At 35.1% G+C, this 20,329-nt stretch overlaps 1 long non-coding RNA gene across 1 annotated transcript; it reads right to left on the bottom strand.

Moving 5' to 3' along the window:
- Positions 1 to 6,742: 6,742 nt before the first annotated feature.
- On the bottom strand, positions 6,743 to 19,330 carry LOC142166356 (uncharacterized). The gene is made up of 3 exons (XR_012696730.1): positions 18,602 to 19,330; positions 9,980 to 16,154; positions 6,743 to 7,089 (listed from the first exon to the last, which is right to left on the bottom strand). It is a non-coding gene; the product is annotated as an uncharacterized LOC142166356 (long non-coding RNA).
- Positions 19,331 to 20,329: the final 999 nt, after the last annotated feature.

The following is a 20,329-nucleotide window of genomic DNA, read 5'->3' as shown; positions in this document are numbered from 1 at the left end:
AGAAGTTAAAAAGAAGTCAGGCGTCCACCTGGAGAATGAGGATGAGAATTGAAGAAGTCAGGCGTCCACCTGGAGAATGAGGATAAGAATTAAAGAAGTCAGGCGTCCACCTGGAGAATGAGGATGAAAAAAGAAGAAATCAGGCGTCCACCTGGAGAATGAGGATAAGAATTAAAGAAGTCAGGCGTCCACCTGGAGAATGAGGATGAGAATTGAAGAAATCAGGCATCCACCTGGAGAATGAGGATGAGAATTAAGAAAGTCAGGCGTCCACCTGGAGAATGAGGATAAGAATTAAAGAAGTCAGGCGTCCACCTGGAGAACGAGGATGGGAATTAAAGAAGTCAGGCGTCCACCTGGAGAATGAGGATGAGAATTAAAGAAGTCAGGCGTCCACCTGGAGAATGAGGATGAGAATTAAAGAAGTCAGACGTCCACCTGGAGAATGAGGATGAGAATTAAAGAAGTCAGGCGTCCACCTGGAGAATGAGGATGAGAAAAGAAGAAATCAGGCGTCCACCTGGAGAATGAGGATGAGAATTGAAGAAATCAGGCATCCACCTAGAGAATGAGGATGAGAATTAAGAAAGTCAAGCGTCCACCTGGAGAATGAGGATAAGAATTAAAGAAGTCAGGCGTCCACCTGGAGAACGAGGATGGGAACTAAAGAAGTCAGGCGTCCACCTGGAGAATGAGGATGAGAATTAAAAAAGTCAGACGTCCACCTGGAGAATGAGGATGAGAAAAGAAGAAATCAGGCGTCCACCTAGAGAATGAGGATGAAGAAAGAAAAGAAGCAGCCAGGCACCCACCTGGAAAACAAGGGAATACAATTGAAGTGTTGGAATCAAAAACCCGCTCATATGAGAAATGAGCACATTTAGAGTCAATAAAGCAGATAAGTCCAACAAAGTCCCCAGCAGGAAACAACAAGAATCCCAAACAGATAAAGAAAATACGGGACATAATGAAAAAGGAATACGGAATAAGCCAAATGCCCAAGAGTCACCGAGATATCAAGACAACAAGAAACGCAAGGGCATGATCTAGATAAGATTTTATAATTCATGTACCATAGTCTAGTTTAGTTTTTTGTATTACCTTGGAAGTAAGGTGTAATAAGGAGGTCAGCAAGCAGTAAAAACAGCACGAAGCAGCAGTAACATCACAGTCCCACGGTAGTCCCAGCTACCAAAAACTTCCCGAACTACATTGACCTGATTCCTTTATAGCCAAGGATATGTAGGAAACCTTTGAAGTAGAGGTTCGGTCAAATCTTTCAAAAAATGCTTCCCACGGAGTATTTGAACGGGCAAAAATCGCTCGTATCCGCTCACTTTATCTTTGCACGAAAACTCTTCGAGTTTCCGCACAAAGAGGGGCAGCTGTGAGCACGTGATTTTTGCCTCACGAAAAACTACTCCAAAATAAATCAAAAATAAAATAAATTTCTTTTACTGTGCAATTTTTGAATTTTTGCGTGATGTTTGTTAAAAATTTGTCTTATATCCGTAAATGTTTATTTTGTCATAACAAAATGAAAATAAAATAAAAATATATGTTTCATGCATATCTAGGATTTAATTATGCATTTAATAATTGATTCAAAATAAAATCACAAAAATATGCATTTTTATTTTTTATTTTTCGTCATATTAATTGTGTCATTGTGTGATTAATGTTTTATCTACGTGTTAATGGTTATTAAAAGGTAATTAGTATTATTGTAATGATAATTTTTTGTTTTTATAATTTTGATTAGGATTTTATTAATTAAGAATAAATTTAGGAAATAAAAAATAGGTTGAAAACATAAAAAATATCGGACCTGGATTAAAATCCAGGCCCAAACCAAGTTACCCCCCCCCCCCCTCAGCCCAATCCAGGCAGCCCAGATCCGGTCTTATTCAAACGAGTCAAAACGACAGCGTTTGGTCGTAGCTTATCAGTGACCGTTGGATCAAAGCCAACCAACGGCTGAGATCCCACGAACCTAACCCGTAATCATTACCCGATCCAATACCCGGTTCAACCCGTCCCCCCAGCTTAAACCAAACGACATCGTTTGGTTAAGTGGATAAATCCTGACCTTTCATCCTACTAGATCTAACGGTCAGCGTCAACCCACCCCGTCCCTATATAAGCCCAAACCCCTACCCCGGCCCCCTAACTTAACACCCCCCCTCTCCACTGTTCATCATCATCTTCCGAAACCCACCCCTAACCCTAGCCGCCCTAGGATCCCATCGCCTGAAACACGGCGGCAACAACGTCGCTGGTCACCAAAATAACACCCTAGAACCCCCTGAACATCCTCTATCCATATATGCTAGCCACTTGGCTCGAATCTTCCTGAAGGTTCTCGAATCTTCATTTGAAGATTCGAGCCGAGCTTAGATCTAAACCAAACAACCCCTAGTTAACACCATAGTACCCCCTAACATGCCTCGTTATGGATCTGATGTTTGTTTGGCTTGAATCATTTCCGAGTTTCTCGAATCTTCTTTTGAAGATTCGAGCCAAACAAGAACAAACTCAGATCTGTTCTAAACTAACACCAAATGACCCCTAGGCTACCCTCACCCTTGTGTCGTATTTGGTCCCCCTCGAATCTGACCAGAAATGGTTAAGTCCCAAATCGAATCTTCAGGAACCCTAGAAATACTAGACTTTTGGATTCTGCCCGAATTAAATAAAGATTGAGGTTTAATCGACCTTAGTCGAAGTATTTTCAGTGGAAAATACTTCGACTAAGGTCTGTTTGATTTCAAACAAAGTCCGAATCCAAGTTGAGTTCGAGTCGGAATAAAATTGAAGATTCAAAGGTATTTTTTCTATTTATTTTGTGTATTCTACATGTATTTTTGTGTTTGTTTTAGTCTGTGTAATTTTCCCATCTTTTATTGTCATACTGTCTCCTACCCGTCTACTTGATTCTAAATGTGAATTGTTTCTGTTGGTTGTGATTAGTTACAATGTGTGTAATCGACTCGATTAAGTTCGTCGATTAGTTGTATTGTAAATCTTGTTTCTGAAAATGTTGACTGAAGCAACCTGTTTCGGATGGATTATTTTGTTGTAATCAGTTGTTTCTTATTTGATAATCAGTTTAATTAATACTCGTTAATTAAGTCATCTTTGTTTATAGTTCAATAAAATCCATCAAATGGATGTTGTATGTGTGTTGATTTCTGAGCATTAAGTTTTAGGGCATTGTCAGTATATTGATAATGCTCCTGTATCTGTTTGATCCTAACTCAATGTTGAAGTTCTGTTTAAATTGTTATGTTGAATTCAGTGTGATCTTACAAATGTTGATTAGATGTAATTGTGTTAGAAGGTTACATTCTTAGTTAGGATTCAGTCCAAAACTTTAGGATTGGTTGTAGCTGTCTTAAATCAGATTAATAATCAGGTTTGAACAGATTTTAAAAATCTGTATTGTTAGATTTTAAGTTTGACAACAGTAATAATAGTAATCACAGTAGGATTTCTGAGGGTATTTCTGGACAAAATAGTGAGGGTAATATGATAGCATAATGGGCTGAAAGTGGAAAGTTATTGGCTATTATTTAAAGTGATAATGGGAAACAAAGGGTAATGGGGCTGCTTAAAATCAGGATAAGATCACTTAAAGTATTAAAAAGCAGTTTGTAATGGAACTTTCTGATTTTAAAAGAAGAAAGGGGTCCAAGAAGCACAAAAAAGAGATAGGACAGACCTGTATAAGTACAGGGACTGGAAATTTGAAAGAAAAGGAGATTTGAAAAGAGAAGAAAAAAAGAAGAGCTTTTAGAGAAGAAAAAAATAGGAAGAGATTGAGAGATTTGAGGATCAGATTTTAAAAGCAGATTTTAAGAGGGAATTGAGAGAGAGAAATGAGTTTTCAGACAGAATTTTAGATCAGATTTTGAGAGAGAATTTAAGAAAAATACACCTAGAGTGAGATAAAAGAAAAAAAAATCAAGCAGAAAATCAGATTCCTCTTGGAATCTGAAGAGGAAGAAGAAACAAAAAAGAAACCAAAAGAGAGTATTCGCACACACACACACACAGTGAAGCTGAAACAGAAAAATAGAAAAGAAAAGAAAAATTCGAAACCTTGTTGTTCTTTTGGAATCTGTCCGGGTCTGTGTATTGATACTATTTGGTTTAAAAATCTGAAATTCTTTAAGAAACTTTGCTCTTGTGAATCAGGGTTTCTCGGGTCTCATTATTACTCAAGTCTATGGAAAGACTGCTATTCTACTGATTTTGTTACTGCTGACTGCTGAAATTTACTCCTTATACCTTCATTTCCAGGTACATATCCTTTTAAACTCATGTTGTGAAAAGTTTCAACACGACAAATAATTGAAGTTTGGAGTTATGATTCTGCTTTCTACTCATCTAAGCCATTTAGTTTAAATTTCAGTTTTATTTTGTGTTGGTTAATTAGTGGTGAATTCAACACCATGGTTATAAGTTATTTACCTTATTTAAAATTCGTATAAGGTTTGTAATAATGTTATCCATTTCGAAATCTCATTAGTATAGGTATATGTGAGTTGTCAAAACAGGGAGTATGACATAAAAATGGGCCATTGATTACATCCCATAATACCTTTAGCTAAATGTAAAGTAGAATGGAAGTATTAAGAAGTTACATTAGTGGTATATCTTGTAAAAAATATGATTTTGTTTAGATTGATATAAGTTATTATATGACATGATGACATGTATATTTATAATCATATGAGTAAGGTGAGTTGATATAGCTCGTCATGATGTTAAGAATATTATGAATGTTTAGGCGCACAACTATGTTGTATGTAATACAATTCGAATTGAATCAATTCGAATAATAACTCCTTTCTCATCAATTTGATTATTTATCGTTATAAATAAACTAAGCAATTATAATTTTGGATTAAAAACAAGCATGTGAGAATGAGATGATATGTATAAGCACAAATTGCAACACTTTATATCAATGGTAATTAGAAATAGAATTTGTTAGTTTCATATACAATTCATTCTTTGGCATACATATATATGTTGTATTTGCTAAAAATCGAATTTTGATTCTTTTCTTTGAATTTGGATAGTTGGGATGAATATAATTTATACTCGGAAATTATAGTCGACGGGCAATATTTAATAAATTGTGCATTCTTTTAAAAGAATTTAAAGGCATCCCTTAAATGTGAATTTTTTAGGAATTTCATATAAAATGTGTAGATATAATAAACAGTTTTTTGTGGAAAATCCATAATATTATTACAAAAATTCTGCGCAATTAGGGATGCGTTCGCGTACCCTGACTATATTTTAAAAGCAAATTCGGATTATGCGTACGCGCAATTTCGAGCGAATATTTAAGAAAAGGATTTTTCCAAGGATGTTAAAATAATTTCGTATAACCCGAGATGTGCAGTTCATTGTCTAAATACAAGGGTGATGATGTTCCTGATTTTATTTTAAATTTCGAATATATGATTTTTAATAAAAACTATAACATAGACAATTTTATTGTGTACACGTACGCGTGGCACGATTTCTCACGTTAAAAAAAATATATAATATATAAAACGAATACACGTACGCGTGATTCGATTCGAAGAAGGGTCTTTAATTATAAACAATCTAAACAGAAGCGGTAACAAAATCATGCAATAAAAATGTAAAATCAAGATAATTAAGCCAAGAATAAAAACAGTTAAGCGACCGTGCTAGAACCACGGAATTAGGAAATGCCTAACACCTTCTTCCGGATTAACAGAATTCCTTACTCAGGATTTCTGGTTCGCAGAATAATAAACAGAGTCATATTCTCCTCGATTCAGGGATTAAAATTGGTGACTTGGGACGCCTTAAAATTCCCAAGTGGCGACTCTGAAACAAACAAATAAATCCCGTTTCGACTGTCCTTAAATTGGAGAAAATTCCCCACGCGTCCCGCGGGCGCAGTAAAAAGGAGGTGCGACATCTAGAACTAGAATGGGCACAGAGTAGTCAGGCTCTTACTCTTAGGCTAAGTACTCAGGTGTTTCCCTTCTTTCTTTCTTTCTTTTTTTCCTATAGGGGCAATTCCTCGCATTTTGATTACATTATTGGAAGGCTAAAACTCTCTCTATTGCAGGTACATCTACTTTTATCAATTTTGTGGTTATGCTTTACCAATCTCGGGGTGCACGAAAATATATTAGAATAACTAACAAGAATTTTCTATGGGGTAATAAGGATGAGAAACAGAGAACGCACCTTGTAAACTAGGATATTGTCTCTAAAAAAAAAAAGATGCTTTGGCTATTAAAAGTGTAGAGAAATCACTATTGTAATGCTCGCAAAACATTATTTCAAATTGGCTAAAGATTCAACTGCTCTTTGGACTACCATTATTAGAAGTAAGTACATTCAAAATCAAAGTGTATCGAATTGTCTACCTAAGCAAAATGCATCATATTTCTGGAAAAGTTTTATGAAAACCAAGGATGTTATGCTTATGGAGGCAAAATAAAATTTGGGTCAAGGAAGATTGATAAACTTTTTTTTTTCCTACCAAGTCACACATCTACTAAAATACTGATGTGATGATGGATGAAGAATAGGATTTCACATTTGTAGCTCCTTTTGTTGGCCATGCTGAAATCAATGCTATTTTATCTCTTTTTATTTCTAACAATATTGTTTTTGTAAACAAGCTCACTTGGGCTTAAACATGTAATGGTAAGTTAGATTTTTTCATTTCTATATACTATTTGAAATTTTATTACCCTTAATATTCATGTTTAGTTAATTACCCCATATAAACAGGTTTTGTTTACAAAATATATACAATTCACCTTAAAAGGCTCTCAATCCATTATTTGTGCCTCCAATCAAGGGATGTAGTTACACCCTTTTCCTTTTTTCTCTCCTCTTTCCCATTCTTTCCACCCACACCGCTCCTCACACTATGCCTCTGAATTATCCTCTCCTTTCTTTCTTCTGTGCATGGTCTGTATGATTGCATCTGTTCTTTTCTCTTTGGTGCACCTGGCCGTACAATCTCATGGCCAATATATGGGTTTATCACATGAAGATCTGCATCGACACATCCAACATTTTCTGAAAATAATAAACACTTATAAATTTTCAAGTGTCTCCTCAGACTACATCAAACTAATATTATTTTCATTTTCACTACTGGGGAAGTAAAAGCGTGGTTATACCAAATTGTCAGATTTTAACAAAGAGAGGATAAATTCCTTTGTCAGGCGTGAGATAAATACATGTGTGTATTCCGTACACGACATTTTGAAAGTTGTTCATAATTCAGCAAAGATGATTATATACAACTCCCAGTAGTGAAAATGAAAATAATATTAGTTTGATGTAGTCTTAGGAGACACTTGAAAATTTATAAGTGTTTGTTATTTTCAAAAAATTTTGGATGTGCCGATGCAGATCTTCATGTGATAAACCCATATATTGGCCATGAGATTGCACGGCCAGGTGCACCAAAGAGAAAAGAATAGATGCAATCATACAGACCATGCACAGAAGAAAAGAAAGGAGAGGATAATTCAAAAGCGTAGTGTGAGGAGCAGTGTAGGTGGAAAGAATGGGAAAGAGGAGAGAAAAAAGGAAAAGGGTGTAACTACATTCCTTGATTGGAGGTACAAATAATGGATTGGGAGCCTTTTAAGGTGAATTGTATATATTTTGTAAACAAAACTTGTTCATGTAGGGTAATTAACTAAACGTGAACATTAAGGGTAATAAAGTTTCAAATAGTGTATAGGAATGAAAAAATCCCTAATTTTTATACAAATTTTTAATATGTCTTTTGTATATTTTGTATTTGATTTATATACAGTAAAAATAAATTTCATACAATTAATTATATATTATACAACTTTCACACATTACTTCTACCAAGTTAAATACAGCTACAATAACATACAACTTAAATACGAATTTTATATAAAAATTTATACAATATGTCTTTTGTATATTTTGTATCTGATTTATATACAGTAAAAATAAATTTCATACAACTAATGGTATATTATACAATTTATCTACAATTTTCTTACATTATTTTTACTCAGTTATATACAACTATATTATCATACAACTTAAATATTATTTTTATACAATGTTGTTCAACTTTCATACAATAGTTAAATAAATAAAAGAAAAATATATAAACAACAGAATACAATTTTTCTACAATTTTACTACAATTTTGTAAATATATTGTATATCATATCTTCTTCTTCTTCTCCTTCGAGTTTCAATCTGAAATTCAGCCAAAACCAAGTTTAATCTTTACCAAAATCCCTCAAAATTGAGATATAAACTCCAAACCATATTCCCAATTGTTTGCAACAACACCCAATCCAAACAAATAATAATTTTTGAAAATCCAAATTCGAATTCAAAGCTTCAAAGCTTGTTAATGGCTGTCAATGGTGGAATTGCTACTCTATTTTCCTTTGCTTTACATTACTGAAATTAGGGATTGAGAGATAGAGAGAGACGTGGAGAGAATTCCCAATTCTTTGCAACAACATCCAATTCAAACAAATAATTATTTTGAAAACCCAAATTCGAATTCAAAGCTTCAAAACTTTTTAATGTTTGTCAATGGTGAAATCGTGAGTGGGTGCAAGATACATGGATGAGGGGGATGAGATGTGGAGAGAGACACATAGAGGAGTGGAAGATATGTTAGAGTAATTTTAGTACACTAATTATTATCATTAATTCCCTTAAAATGTACATAAATGGTAATTGGGTATATAAAATATAATTATATTAAAACTTGAGTAGGGAGAGTAATATAGTTTCATATAGTCTATAGGAATGTAAAAATCTCAATCAATTATATTTAAGTGGTATGATATTGTAATTGTATATAATCACCTTTGCTGAATTATGAACAACTTTCAAAACGTAACGTCGTGTGAGGAATACACACATGTATTTATCGCACGCCTGACGAAGGTGTCACACCTCCTTTTTACCTACATCTCGGAAGGATATGTATAAGGGAGTTTTTTCCAATTCAAGTAACAATCGAAACGAGATTATTTATTAAAAATTCAGAGTCGCCACTTGGGATAATTTATGGTGTCCCAAGTCACCGATTCAAATTGAATCGAGGAAAATATTGACTCTGTTTAACAATCCGCGAACCAGAAATCCGGGTAAGGAATTCTGTTAACCCGGGAGAAGGTGTTAGGCATTCCCGAGTTCCGTGGTTCTAGCACGGTCGCTCAACTGTTATAATTGGCCTATTATTTGATTTTAGTACATATTTTAAACTACGGTGCAATTTTAAACCTTTAACCGCTTTTATTCATTTTTAAAGAAAATTGCAACGTCATTTAAAATATATTTTGAACCACGTCACATAAATGCACCCGCGGTCCACGACATATTTTATCTAACGTTGTTGAAATTTGGATTTGAGTCACATAAATGTACACCCGAGTTTAGAAAAGAAATCTAAATTACGTGCCTAAAGAAACTACACTTTTTAATATTATTTCCTACATTTGAGATTAATGTGAGGCCATAAACTAGGAATTATTTGTGGGATAAGTATATGATTTTAGCTATTTGAAGTCGTAAGGGTCATTTACACTATGTAGTTTCCGTTTGCACCTTAAAGGTTAACTGTCAATCTAGCTAATAAAGACACTAATTTTGACAACTAAGTGAAGCACGTAAATAATTCACGTGAAGAGATAAACATGGATATGTTTAAACAATTAACAAATCTTTTCAATTTTTGGCTAACAGTTCACATAGCCCTTTTAATTATATACGTATATATTTTATTTTTTTCAAAAGAAAGAAAACATGTACTTATTGAAAACCAAAGATAATAAAATAGTCTATGTGAACTAAACATGGATATGCAAAATCGATAGCAACAAAAATTAGCTAAGAGATGACCATACCAATGCAATAGTACTGTAAAAAACACTAGCAAACATAAGCTAACCTTTAAACGAACAGAAGCTTGAAAAATTGGCTAATATTGAATCTCTTTGAATACATCAAGGAGGAGAGTATCGATATAATTCGAACACTACCCGAATCATCAACCAAACGGAAACATCGGGCCGGGGTACCTCGACGACCTTGACGGACTGAGTTCAAACTTAAGAGAACAACAACGGTTAGTGGGGATAGAGCTGCTGCATTTATAGTGAAAGAAAACTGGCCGGATATGGCGTAACTCCGGTGAAACGCCGGCTAGGCAGTGAATTAGCGGAACTGCATTTACAAGACTTCGAAACTGATTTCGGAAATGGAATTTGAGAAGCCGATCGCTGTTGCGTTTTGCTAGAACTGCTGATGCGTTTTCTGCAGTGTTTGAAGAGCTTTTTGAAGTTGGTTTCAATGGAGAACAAGCTACTAAAGGTTGGTGAAATTTGGTGGTTATTTGGAGTTGGTTTTACGGGCAAGAGAGGCTGGTTTACAGGTATTTTGGAGGAGCAAGGAGCTGATTTTTGCGGCTAAAATTAAGCTAATCCCAGGCCCTCTTTATCCCTCTGTTTCGTTCCTTTCTTCTTAGAGAAGAAGATCTTTTCTAGATCTATTTTTCCTTTTCTTTTTTGCCCCCAGATATGTCCCCTCTTATGATTTTATATGGATTTTTTTGTAACTCTTCCTATGCCTCAGATCTGATCGATGGAGGGGAGGTCTGTCGTTGCTAGCTTAGAGTCTAGGTATTGGAGATGAAAACTTGGGTAGGGTTTCTATAATTGGGTATTTTATAGGGAGGTGGAAATTGATGATGACCATTGGATTAGAAGGAAAATAGATGGCTAGGATTAAATCTTGCACTTAAATGGGCTAATGGGTTGGGAAGAATGGGCTAAGGGTAATTGGGTTGGACCATGTCTTCTATTTCAATTTTGGGCTAAGAAGACTCCAAAAATTATTATTTAAAATCATAGCTAAATTCCCTTAATATAAGATAACTATACTACATGATGCAAAAATAAATTCTAATTAATTAAACTAAACTATATTAAAACATGAAACTATTACATATATTTTTGTATTTTTCAAGATTATATAAAGATAAAATTAAGGTACTATTTTTGTATTTTTTTTATTTTATGAAAGGTATATAAAATAAAAATATTTTTTGTAATTTTTATTTTCTTGTAATAAAATAAAGTAAAAGAGTAAGAATGAGTTGAAATAGCTATATTGAACCTAAATTAAATATTTACGTGATAAAATATGAAAAATCTTGGGGAGGGTCAAAAATCACATATCTACAACTGCCCCTTTTTGACTGGAAAGACGAAGTATTTTCAGACAAAGAACGACTAGACAGGTTTTTTGACCCGACCCTTATTTGGAGAGACTAAAACTAAGAGAGAGAGGAATGTGACCGAGCTCTGGTATCTGAGCTGCCTACATATCCTTAGCTATAAAGGAATCAAGCCACGTGTAGTTTAGAGGTGAGTGAGATGATACCGAGGTGGAGAGCCGGTCGAGGTGCCGTTCTGCCGAGGTTCCGGTCCGTGGTCTCGTTATTACATCAAAAATCAAAACATGAAAAAGACTAGCTAAGCCTGTCAACTACGAGCTACAAGATTCCTATCTATAAGTCTTCTGAAGCTTGATCTTGAGTCTTGAATGGTTCTTCATGCAGACTTTAGATTTGAACCTCGGCACTTGTTAGCTGTAGGTGCTAGCTCGTTCTTCTTTAGCTTTTTGGATCAAGACCGGACATGCAGTGCTTGTGACCTCAGTCATGTCTTGAGCAATCCGCCTCTTATTTCATCTTCTGTATTTTGGCTTCACTCCCTTTTTTTCCTTTTTCTTTTCTTATTATTTATTTTTTCTTTTGTTTTTTTTTTAAATTTTGGACTGAGATTACTTCCATTAATCATCTCGTCTGGTGACTCGCCTTCTTGCCGCGAGCTTCTGCTACTTCTAACTTGAACTGTTTTTCTTTGAGACTTGAACTGCTTTTCCTTGAAACTTGAACTATCTTCCCTTGTTCTCCAGGTGAGCGCCTGATTACTGAACTTGACCTGTCTTCCTTTGAAGCTTGAACCGTTTTCTCTTGTTACTTGAAACTGTTTTCCCTTGCACCTTGAACCATTTTTCCTTGAAAATCGAATTGTTTCCTCGAAACTTGAGCTGTTTTCCCTTGTTCTCCAGGTGAGCGCCTGATTACGACAAAACAGACAAAACAAAAGAAATTTTTTTTGCCCCAGTTTGCACTAGGAAGATTTGTGAGTTGTTAGCAAAATTGTAAACCACTTGTACTATTGATGCAATGATGAAAGTAAACTAAAGAATAGACTAGGAAAACTATAAACTAAGCTTGACTAAAGTAAAGACTGACCCTATTCTCCAGGAGGGACCCCTGATTTCAAGAAAACTAAGCATCGATAACTTAAGAAAACTAAAAATTGACCCCTCTCTTTCAAATCCAAACTTCCTCTTTTTTTTTTTTTTTCAAAATATCCTAGGAGAAAATTCGTCAGACTAGGTTTTCTATCTTAGGAGAAAGATTCATCAGACTAAGACGTTAATCCTAGGAGGAAATTCATCAGACTAGGCCTTTTTCTCTTTTTTTTTTGGGTATCTTAGGAGAAAGATTCATCTGACTAAGGCATCTATCCCAGGAGAAAGTTCATCAGACTAGGTCTTCCATCTTAGCAGAAAAATTCATCAGACTAAGACGTTAATCCTAGGAGGAAATTCATCAGACTAGGCCTTTTTCTCTTTTTTTTTGGGTATCTTAGGAGAAAGATTCATCCGACTAAGGCATCTATCCCATGAGAAAGTTCATCAGACTAGGTCTTCCATTTTAGTAGAAAAATTCATCAGACTAAGATTTTGATCCTAGGAAAAAGTTCATCAGACTAGGTCTTTTTTGTATCTTAGGAGAAAGATTCATCAGACTAAGTCTTTTTTTGTATCTTAGGAGAAAGATTCATCAGACTAAGATTTCGATCCTAGGAGAAAGTTCATTAGACTAGGTCTCTCTTCTACTTCTTTTTTGGTATCTTAGGAGAAGGGTTTATCAGACTAAGATTTATATCCTAGGAGAAAGTTCATCAGACTAGGTCTTCTATTTATTATCTTAGGAGAAAGATTCATCAGACTAAGATTTTGATCCTAGGAGAAAGATTCATCAGACTAGGTTTCTATCTTAGGAGAAAAATTCATCAGACTAAGATTTTGATCTTAGGAGAAAGATTCATCAGATTAGGTTTCGATTTTAAGAGAAAAATTCAACAGACTAAGATTCTATTGGGAGGATAATCCATCAGACTAGGACTTTTTATCCTAGGAGGCAAAATGTGACGACCAAATGACAAGATTTTATGCACATGAGCCAGATAGAAAAGGGCAAAAATTTGAGAAACTTCCCTTTGTCGGCTCTTCTCTTCTTTTCATTTTCATTTTTTTTCTTCTTTTTTTTTCTATTTTTCTTTCTTTTTCTCTTTTCTTTTCCCTTCTTTTTTTTCTTCTTTTTTTTTCAACCACATTTCTTGCACTGCTTTGTTCCCGTTTTATACAAAGAAAAATTTGTTAGTTTTGAAAATGGTGGCCGATTTGTGGCCTTGAGTCTTGAGCAGCTTGGTTTTTGCTCGATCATCTTGAGTCAGTCTCAAGAAACTTTTGTTCTGCATCAACTCTGACTGTTTCACACCCGGTACCATTTGTATTTTTGGATCAATCAACATTATCCCAACTAGAGATCTTTTCTTAGATGACATTTTCTAATATCTTGAATGACTTCCTGCTTTGAGCAATTTGTCTGTCAGAGAGAATCACAAGTTATCTTTGTTTGCGCCAAGCAGGCTGACAAGAGTCTTTTGGGGGCGCCTTTGCATGAATCCTCAGGGCATGTTGACAGTAACAACTGAGTGTGCCGGCCAAATTTACTTTGTGCAGCTGAAAAGCTGGTAGCAGATTTTGAAATCCTTTCTTGCTTGTTTTGACAAGGACTGACTCAGAGTGGAGGACACAAATGATGCAAAGAAACAAGTATCAACAAGAAATGCCCCAGTCGGAAGGACAGAAGGAAGAATTTTTTTTTCAATAACTAGCCTTAATAATCATGTCATGCATTTTGGACTCAACGGCCTGATCTATCAAACTAATCCAATCTTCCCTTTTACCATTCTTATGATCTTTGAAGTCGGGCCTATCCGTGTCAATCCTTTGCATCAGCTTCACGACTCACTTTTGACTAGTAGCACCCGAGGGATTTTCACCAACAAGTCTCTCTCAATTATTCATCTCTGCTTACTGTCGGCTTACAGTGCCCGTGAGGGTTTTCACTAATAAGACTCTCTTATTTTCATTTTTCTTTTTCTTTTTCTTTCGCTTTTCTTGTGCGAGCATCCTGACAGTGTTCTATGTCGCGTGATCGCCGTTGCTCATTGCATGCTTCTCTTGGCATTCTTGAAGGTGTATCAGGAGGTCTTTATTTGGAAGGTTTTTGGATAGGGTCGGACAAAAAGGTCGGCATGAAGGCCCAAAGTAGACTCAAAATGAGGGGTTATGGACTTACAACTCTTGGAACCGACTCTTTTACAAGTGAAATAAAATCTCCGCCTCAGTTTCAGCTAATGGAGATTTTTTTTTGGAATTTTTTTTGCTTTACTGAATTCTTATTTGGTTGGACCAAACCGTGAGGCTACCTACGTATCCTTTTTTAAGGAATCAGGTCGAACGTAGTTCAAACATCTCAACTAACTAATTTTCTCATTTTTCTTTCTGTTTTTTTTCTTTTTTTCTTTTCTTTTCTTTTTTCCATCTTTTCTTTTTTTTCTTCTTTTTTTTTTCAAAACAAGTTGCCCCAACTTCTATATTTTTTTTAGGACATGGATCTTTGACAATTCTCCTTTTTTTTAACTTGAAAATTGCCCCAGTTTGTACTCTTGGGACATGGGCTTTTTATCTTTTTCCATTCTTTTTGACTCTTGACTCTCAACTTGATTCCAAAAAAGGGTAGTCAAAGAAAATAACACAGGCTCAAACGGGATAGCGAAGGATATAAAGTGTTTGGATAGCAGAAAGAGGGTCTCCCAGCCTCGAGAATGCCAAACATAGTATCTTTCGCGATCACAACATTGACGAACATGTCTGTCCTCTTGGTGTATCATGGTCACAAGACACTTTCCGTCCCTTAATGTTGAAATTTCTAACAAACTTCAATTAATTAAACATCCTCAAGCCCGATCTTCACAATGATTTAAAGGTGAATTTTGCTCGACCTTAGTTCCAAAGTATTTTAACTCTTTATTCATCCTAAAAAATGCCTTTTCCTCAGTTGTCCAATTCAAACTTAAATCAATTTTCTAAGATCTGGCCAAAAATTCTGCATGCATGTTATGTCATTAAGACTAGCGGGAAAAGAACTAAACATGGAATGACACAAAAGGAAAAACTATATTTCATTGAGTAAACAACAAGACAAACAACCTAAAATCCGAGTTACAACCCTAGATAACCCGGCTAATGAAAGATAGCAACAGAACAGAAAGACATGACTCATACAAACAAAATAGATGGATAGAAGGGTTTGACTCAATAAAACAAATAAAATCTGGATCACAACCCTGAAATAACCCAGATAATAGAAAAAACATCAAAACAAACTACCAAGATTCCTTCCTAGTGAGGAGGAAATGACTTTTCAATTGCTAAGCTTGACATTTAGCCACAAATTCGCTCATCAGGATCAGCAGAGCCTTCTCCAATTTCAAAATCATTAACTTCAGTTAGCAAATTCCCGAGAGGATTCTCATACTCCTTGTCACCACGCATCATCCCCACAAAGTGTGCATCATCATGTGCAGGTAAAGGATTCTGCACGATATTTCAGGCAGGCTTCTCAATGTTTGCAGGAAGATCAAACGAGTACGAGTGGTACTCAGGAGAGTGGTATTGCTCTTGTTGTGTAGCAAATTGTGACTCATGACGAGGCTGTCCTTGACCACTGGCCCATGTTTGACACATTTTGGTCATTTGCTGTTTCAGTATTCTATTTTTCTCAAACACCGTAGACTCTTGTTGAACCCTCTGACCCTGAGTCTCTTGAGTACTTGTAACAGCTTCGATGTCAGTTATCATTTTTCCTTGGATCTTGTGTTTCCAGCTTACCACAAACCAACCACCTCAACTTTCTTCACAATTCAAAACAAAACATGTTAAAATGGACTCAGTCGGTCCTTATTATTATCAATATTTTTTCATTTTTTTCATTTCTTTTTAATGGTGATCGAACCTGATGTGGGTTGCCTACGTATCATGTGGGAACATGAATCAGATCTTGCATAGTTCGGGAAGATCATGAATAAAGAAAAAAACTAACTTATTTTTTTTGTTTTTTTTTTATTTTATTTTTTCGAAAAAAAAGACTTATAAAAAAAAGGGAATAATTTTGGATTTTGATTTTTCTTCAGTAGTTTTGCAAAGAAAGACTTCTAAAGAAGAAAGAATTTTTTTTTTGAATTTTTTTCTAGAATTTTGAAAGAAAAGCTTCTAAAGAAGAAAGAAAATATTTTTGGAATTTTGAATTTTCTTTTCAATTTTGAAAGAAGAATGAAAATATTTTTGGATTTTTGGAAGAAATTTAAAAGAAAATATTTTTGTATATTTTTTTAAAAAACAATTAGGATCTAAAAGAAAGGCTTTCTAAAGCAAGTAACGGAAAATATTTTCGGATTTTTTGAAAATTAAGGCTTAAAAAAAAAGACTTTTCTAGAGAGGAAGTAAAGATTTTTTTTTTGGATTTTTTGAAAATTATGGGTCGAAACCGATGAGGTTTGCCTACGTATCTCACATCCGGTGAGAATCAGACCCGCGTAGTTCACCCAGTTTTGACGGAACAAAAGAAAATATGACTTATTTTGAAATGACTTTCCTCTTTTTTCTTCAAACTTTCAACAGAATTTCAGGGTAATTCGAATACCTACCTCTCACTTTTTTTTTTGATTTTCACTTTTTTTATTTTCTTTCCCTATTCTAGAAGCCAGCATGCAAGCCGAAATAGACAAATACACAAGTAGCACGTAAGATGCATCAGGATGGTCTTTTCATTTCGGGTACACCTATCCTAGACAGACCCAACCCCTGTGTTGAGTCTCTAAAGTCAAATGCACATGATGCAAACAAACGTTCCTACTAGGGATCCGGCATGAGGCTGAGTTATTCTAGGTTCAAAATCTGGTTATGTGTTCTAGACTGTGTACCCGAGCGGACAACACGAGCTGAAGAGGGGGCTACGTACCGGGAATCAAAAGGCCATCCTGCTTAGTAACTTGTCGGAGCCTCTTTCTTATTTCAAGGTATGACGCTAACAGAATAGGGAGTCTCGACCAGCGAACACATCCCCGAAGATGATAAGAGAAGCGTTTCGTAGCAATTTATATATAGTTCTCATAATATCAAAGCGATAAAAGCCTCATTTAACACATTAGGCCCAAGCATGTAATAAAATTATATAACACACAAAGCCAAATACAACAATTCATCTAAGCTCGAATTCTAAACCCTGAACTAGAGATTCTGGGTTCTTATCCCCAGCAGAGTCGCCAGAGCTGTCACACCTCCATTTTACCTACACCCCGGAAGGATGTTTATAAGAGAGTTTTTTCCAATTTAAGTGACAATCGAAACGGGATTATTTATTAAAAATTCAGAGTCGCCACTTGGGATAATTTATGGTGTCCCAAGTCACCGGTTCAAACCCCGAATCGAGGAAAAGATTGACTCTGTTTAAAAGTCCGCGAACCAGAAATCCGGGTAAGGAATTCTGTTAACCCGGGAGAAGGTGTTAGGCATTCCCGAGTTCCGTGGTTCTAGCACGGTCGCTCAATTGTTATAATTGGCCTATTATCTGGTTTTAGTACATGTTTTAACCTATGGTGCAATTTTAAACCTTTAACCACTTTTATTCATTTTTAAAGAAAATTGCAACGTCATTTAAAATATGTTTTGAACCACGTCACATAAATGCACCCGCAGTCCATGACACATTTTACCTAACGTTGTGAGATTTAGATTTGGGTCACATAAATGCACACCCGAGTTTAGAAAAGAAATCTAAATTACGTGCCTAAAGAAACTACACTTTTTAATATTATTTCCTACATTTGAGATTAATGTGAGGCCATAAACTAGGAATTATTTGTGGGATAAGTATATGATTTTAGCTATTTGAAGTCGTAAGGGTCATTTACACTATGTAGTTTCCGTTTGCACCTTAAAGGTTAACTGTCAATCTATCTAATAAAGACACTTATTTTGACAACTATGTAAAGCACGTAAATAATTCACGTGAAGAGATAAACATGGATATGTTTAAACAATTAACAAAGCTTTTCAATTTTTGGCTAACAGTTCACATAGCCCTTTTAATTATATACGTATATATTTTATTTTTTTAAAAAAAACTTTATATTTTAAATTCAAAAGAAAGAAAACATGTACTTATTGAAAACCAAAGATAATAAAATAGTCTATGTGAACTAAACATGGATATGCAAAATCGATAGCAACAAAAATTAGCTAAGAGATGACCATACCAATGCAATAGTACTGTAAAAAACACTAGCAAACATAAGCTAACCTTTAAACGAACAGAAGCTTGGAAAATTGGCTAATATTGAATCTCTCTGAATACATCAAGGAAGAGAGTATCGATATAATTCAAACACTACCCGAATCATCAACCAAACGGAAACCTCGGGTCGGGGTACCTCGACGACCTTGACGGACTGAGTTCAAACTTAAAAGAACAACAACGGTTAGTGGGGATGGAGCTGCTGCATTTATAGTGAAAGAAAACTGGCCGGATATGGCGAAACTCCGGCGAAACACCGGCAAGACAGTGAATTAGCGGAACTGCATTTACAAGACTTCGAAACTGATTTCGGAAATGGAATTTGAGAAGCCGACCGCTGCTGCATTTTGCTAGAACTGCTGATGCATTTTCTGCAGTGTTTGAAGAGCTTTTTGAAGCTGGTTTCAATGGAGAACAAGCTACTGAAGGTTGGTGAAATTTAGTGGTTATTTGGAGTTGGTTTTACGGGCAAAAGGGGCTGGTTTACAGGTATTTTGGAGGAGAAAGGAGCTGATTTTTGCGGCTAAAATTAAGCTAATCCCTGGCCCTTTTTATCCCTCTGTTTCGTTCTTTTCTTCTTAGAGAAGATCTTTTCTAGATCTATTTTTCCTTTTCTTTTGTGCCCCCCAGATATGTCCCCTCTTATGATTTTATATGGAATTTTTGGTAACTCTTCCTATGCCTCAGATCTGATCGATGGAGGGGAGGTCTGCCGTTGCTAGCTTTGTGTCTAGGTATTGGAGATGAAAGCTTGGGTAGAGTTTCTATAATTGGGTATTTTATAGGGAGGTGGAAAGGGATGATGACCATTGGATTAAAATGAAAATAGATGGTTAGGATTAAATCTGACACTTAAATGGGCTAATGGGTTGGGAAGAATGGGCTAAGGATAATTGAGTTTGACCATGTCTTTTATTTCAATTTTGGGCTATGAAGACTCCAAAAATTATTATTTAAAATCATAGCTAAATTCCCTTAATATAAGATAACTATACTACATGATGCAAAAATAAATTCTAATTAATTAAACTAAACTATATTAAAACATGAAACTATTACATATTTTTTTGTATTTTTCAAGATTATATAAAAATAAAATTAAGGTACTATTTTTGTATTTTTTTTACTTTATGAAAGGTACATAAAATAAAAATATTTTTTTTATAATTTTTATTTTCTTGTAATAAAATAAAGTAAAGGAGTAAGAATGAGTTGAAATAGCTGTATTGAGCCTAAATTAAATATTTACGTGATAAAATATGGAAAATCTTGGAGAGAGTCAAAAATCACATGTCTACAGAAGGACTTCATCCTCTCTCTGTTAAAATATGACAATTTAGATTCTTAGCAGTTTGTCTTCCCGGAGCGGAAGAATTTGATCAAGAATTTTCTTGTTAAGTCGTCTCAATTTCTAATCGAATTTGCTGGTTCTTTCTATAACCACGCTTTTGCTTCCCCAGTAGTGAAAATGAAAATAATATTAGTTTGATGTAGTCTTAGGAGACACTTGAAAATTTATAAGTGTTTGTTATTTTCAGAAAATTTTGGATGTGCCGATGCAGATCTTCATGTAATAAACCCATATATTGGCCATGAGATTGCACGACCAGGTGCACCAAAGAGAAAAGAACAGATGCAATCATACAGACCATGCACAGAAGAAAAGAAAGGAGAGGATAATTCAGAAGCGTAGTGTGAGGAGCGGTGTGGGTGGAAAGAATGGGAAAGAGGAGA

The sequence above is a fragment of the Nicotiana tabacum genome, chromosome 11 (genome assembly GCF_000715075.1).
Source record: "Nicotiana tabacum cultivar K326 chromosome 11, ASM71507v2, whole genome shotgun sequence".
In the NCBI taxonomy this organism is placed as follows: Eukaryota; Viridiplantae; Streptophyta; class Magnoliopsida; order Solanales; family Solanaceae; genus Nicotiana; species Nicotiana tabacum.
This window is presented reverse-complemented; position numbering and strand designations above follow the sequence as displayed.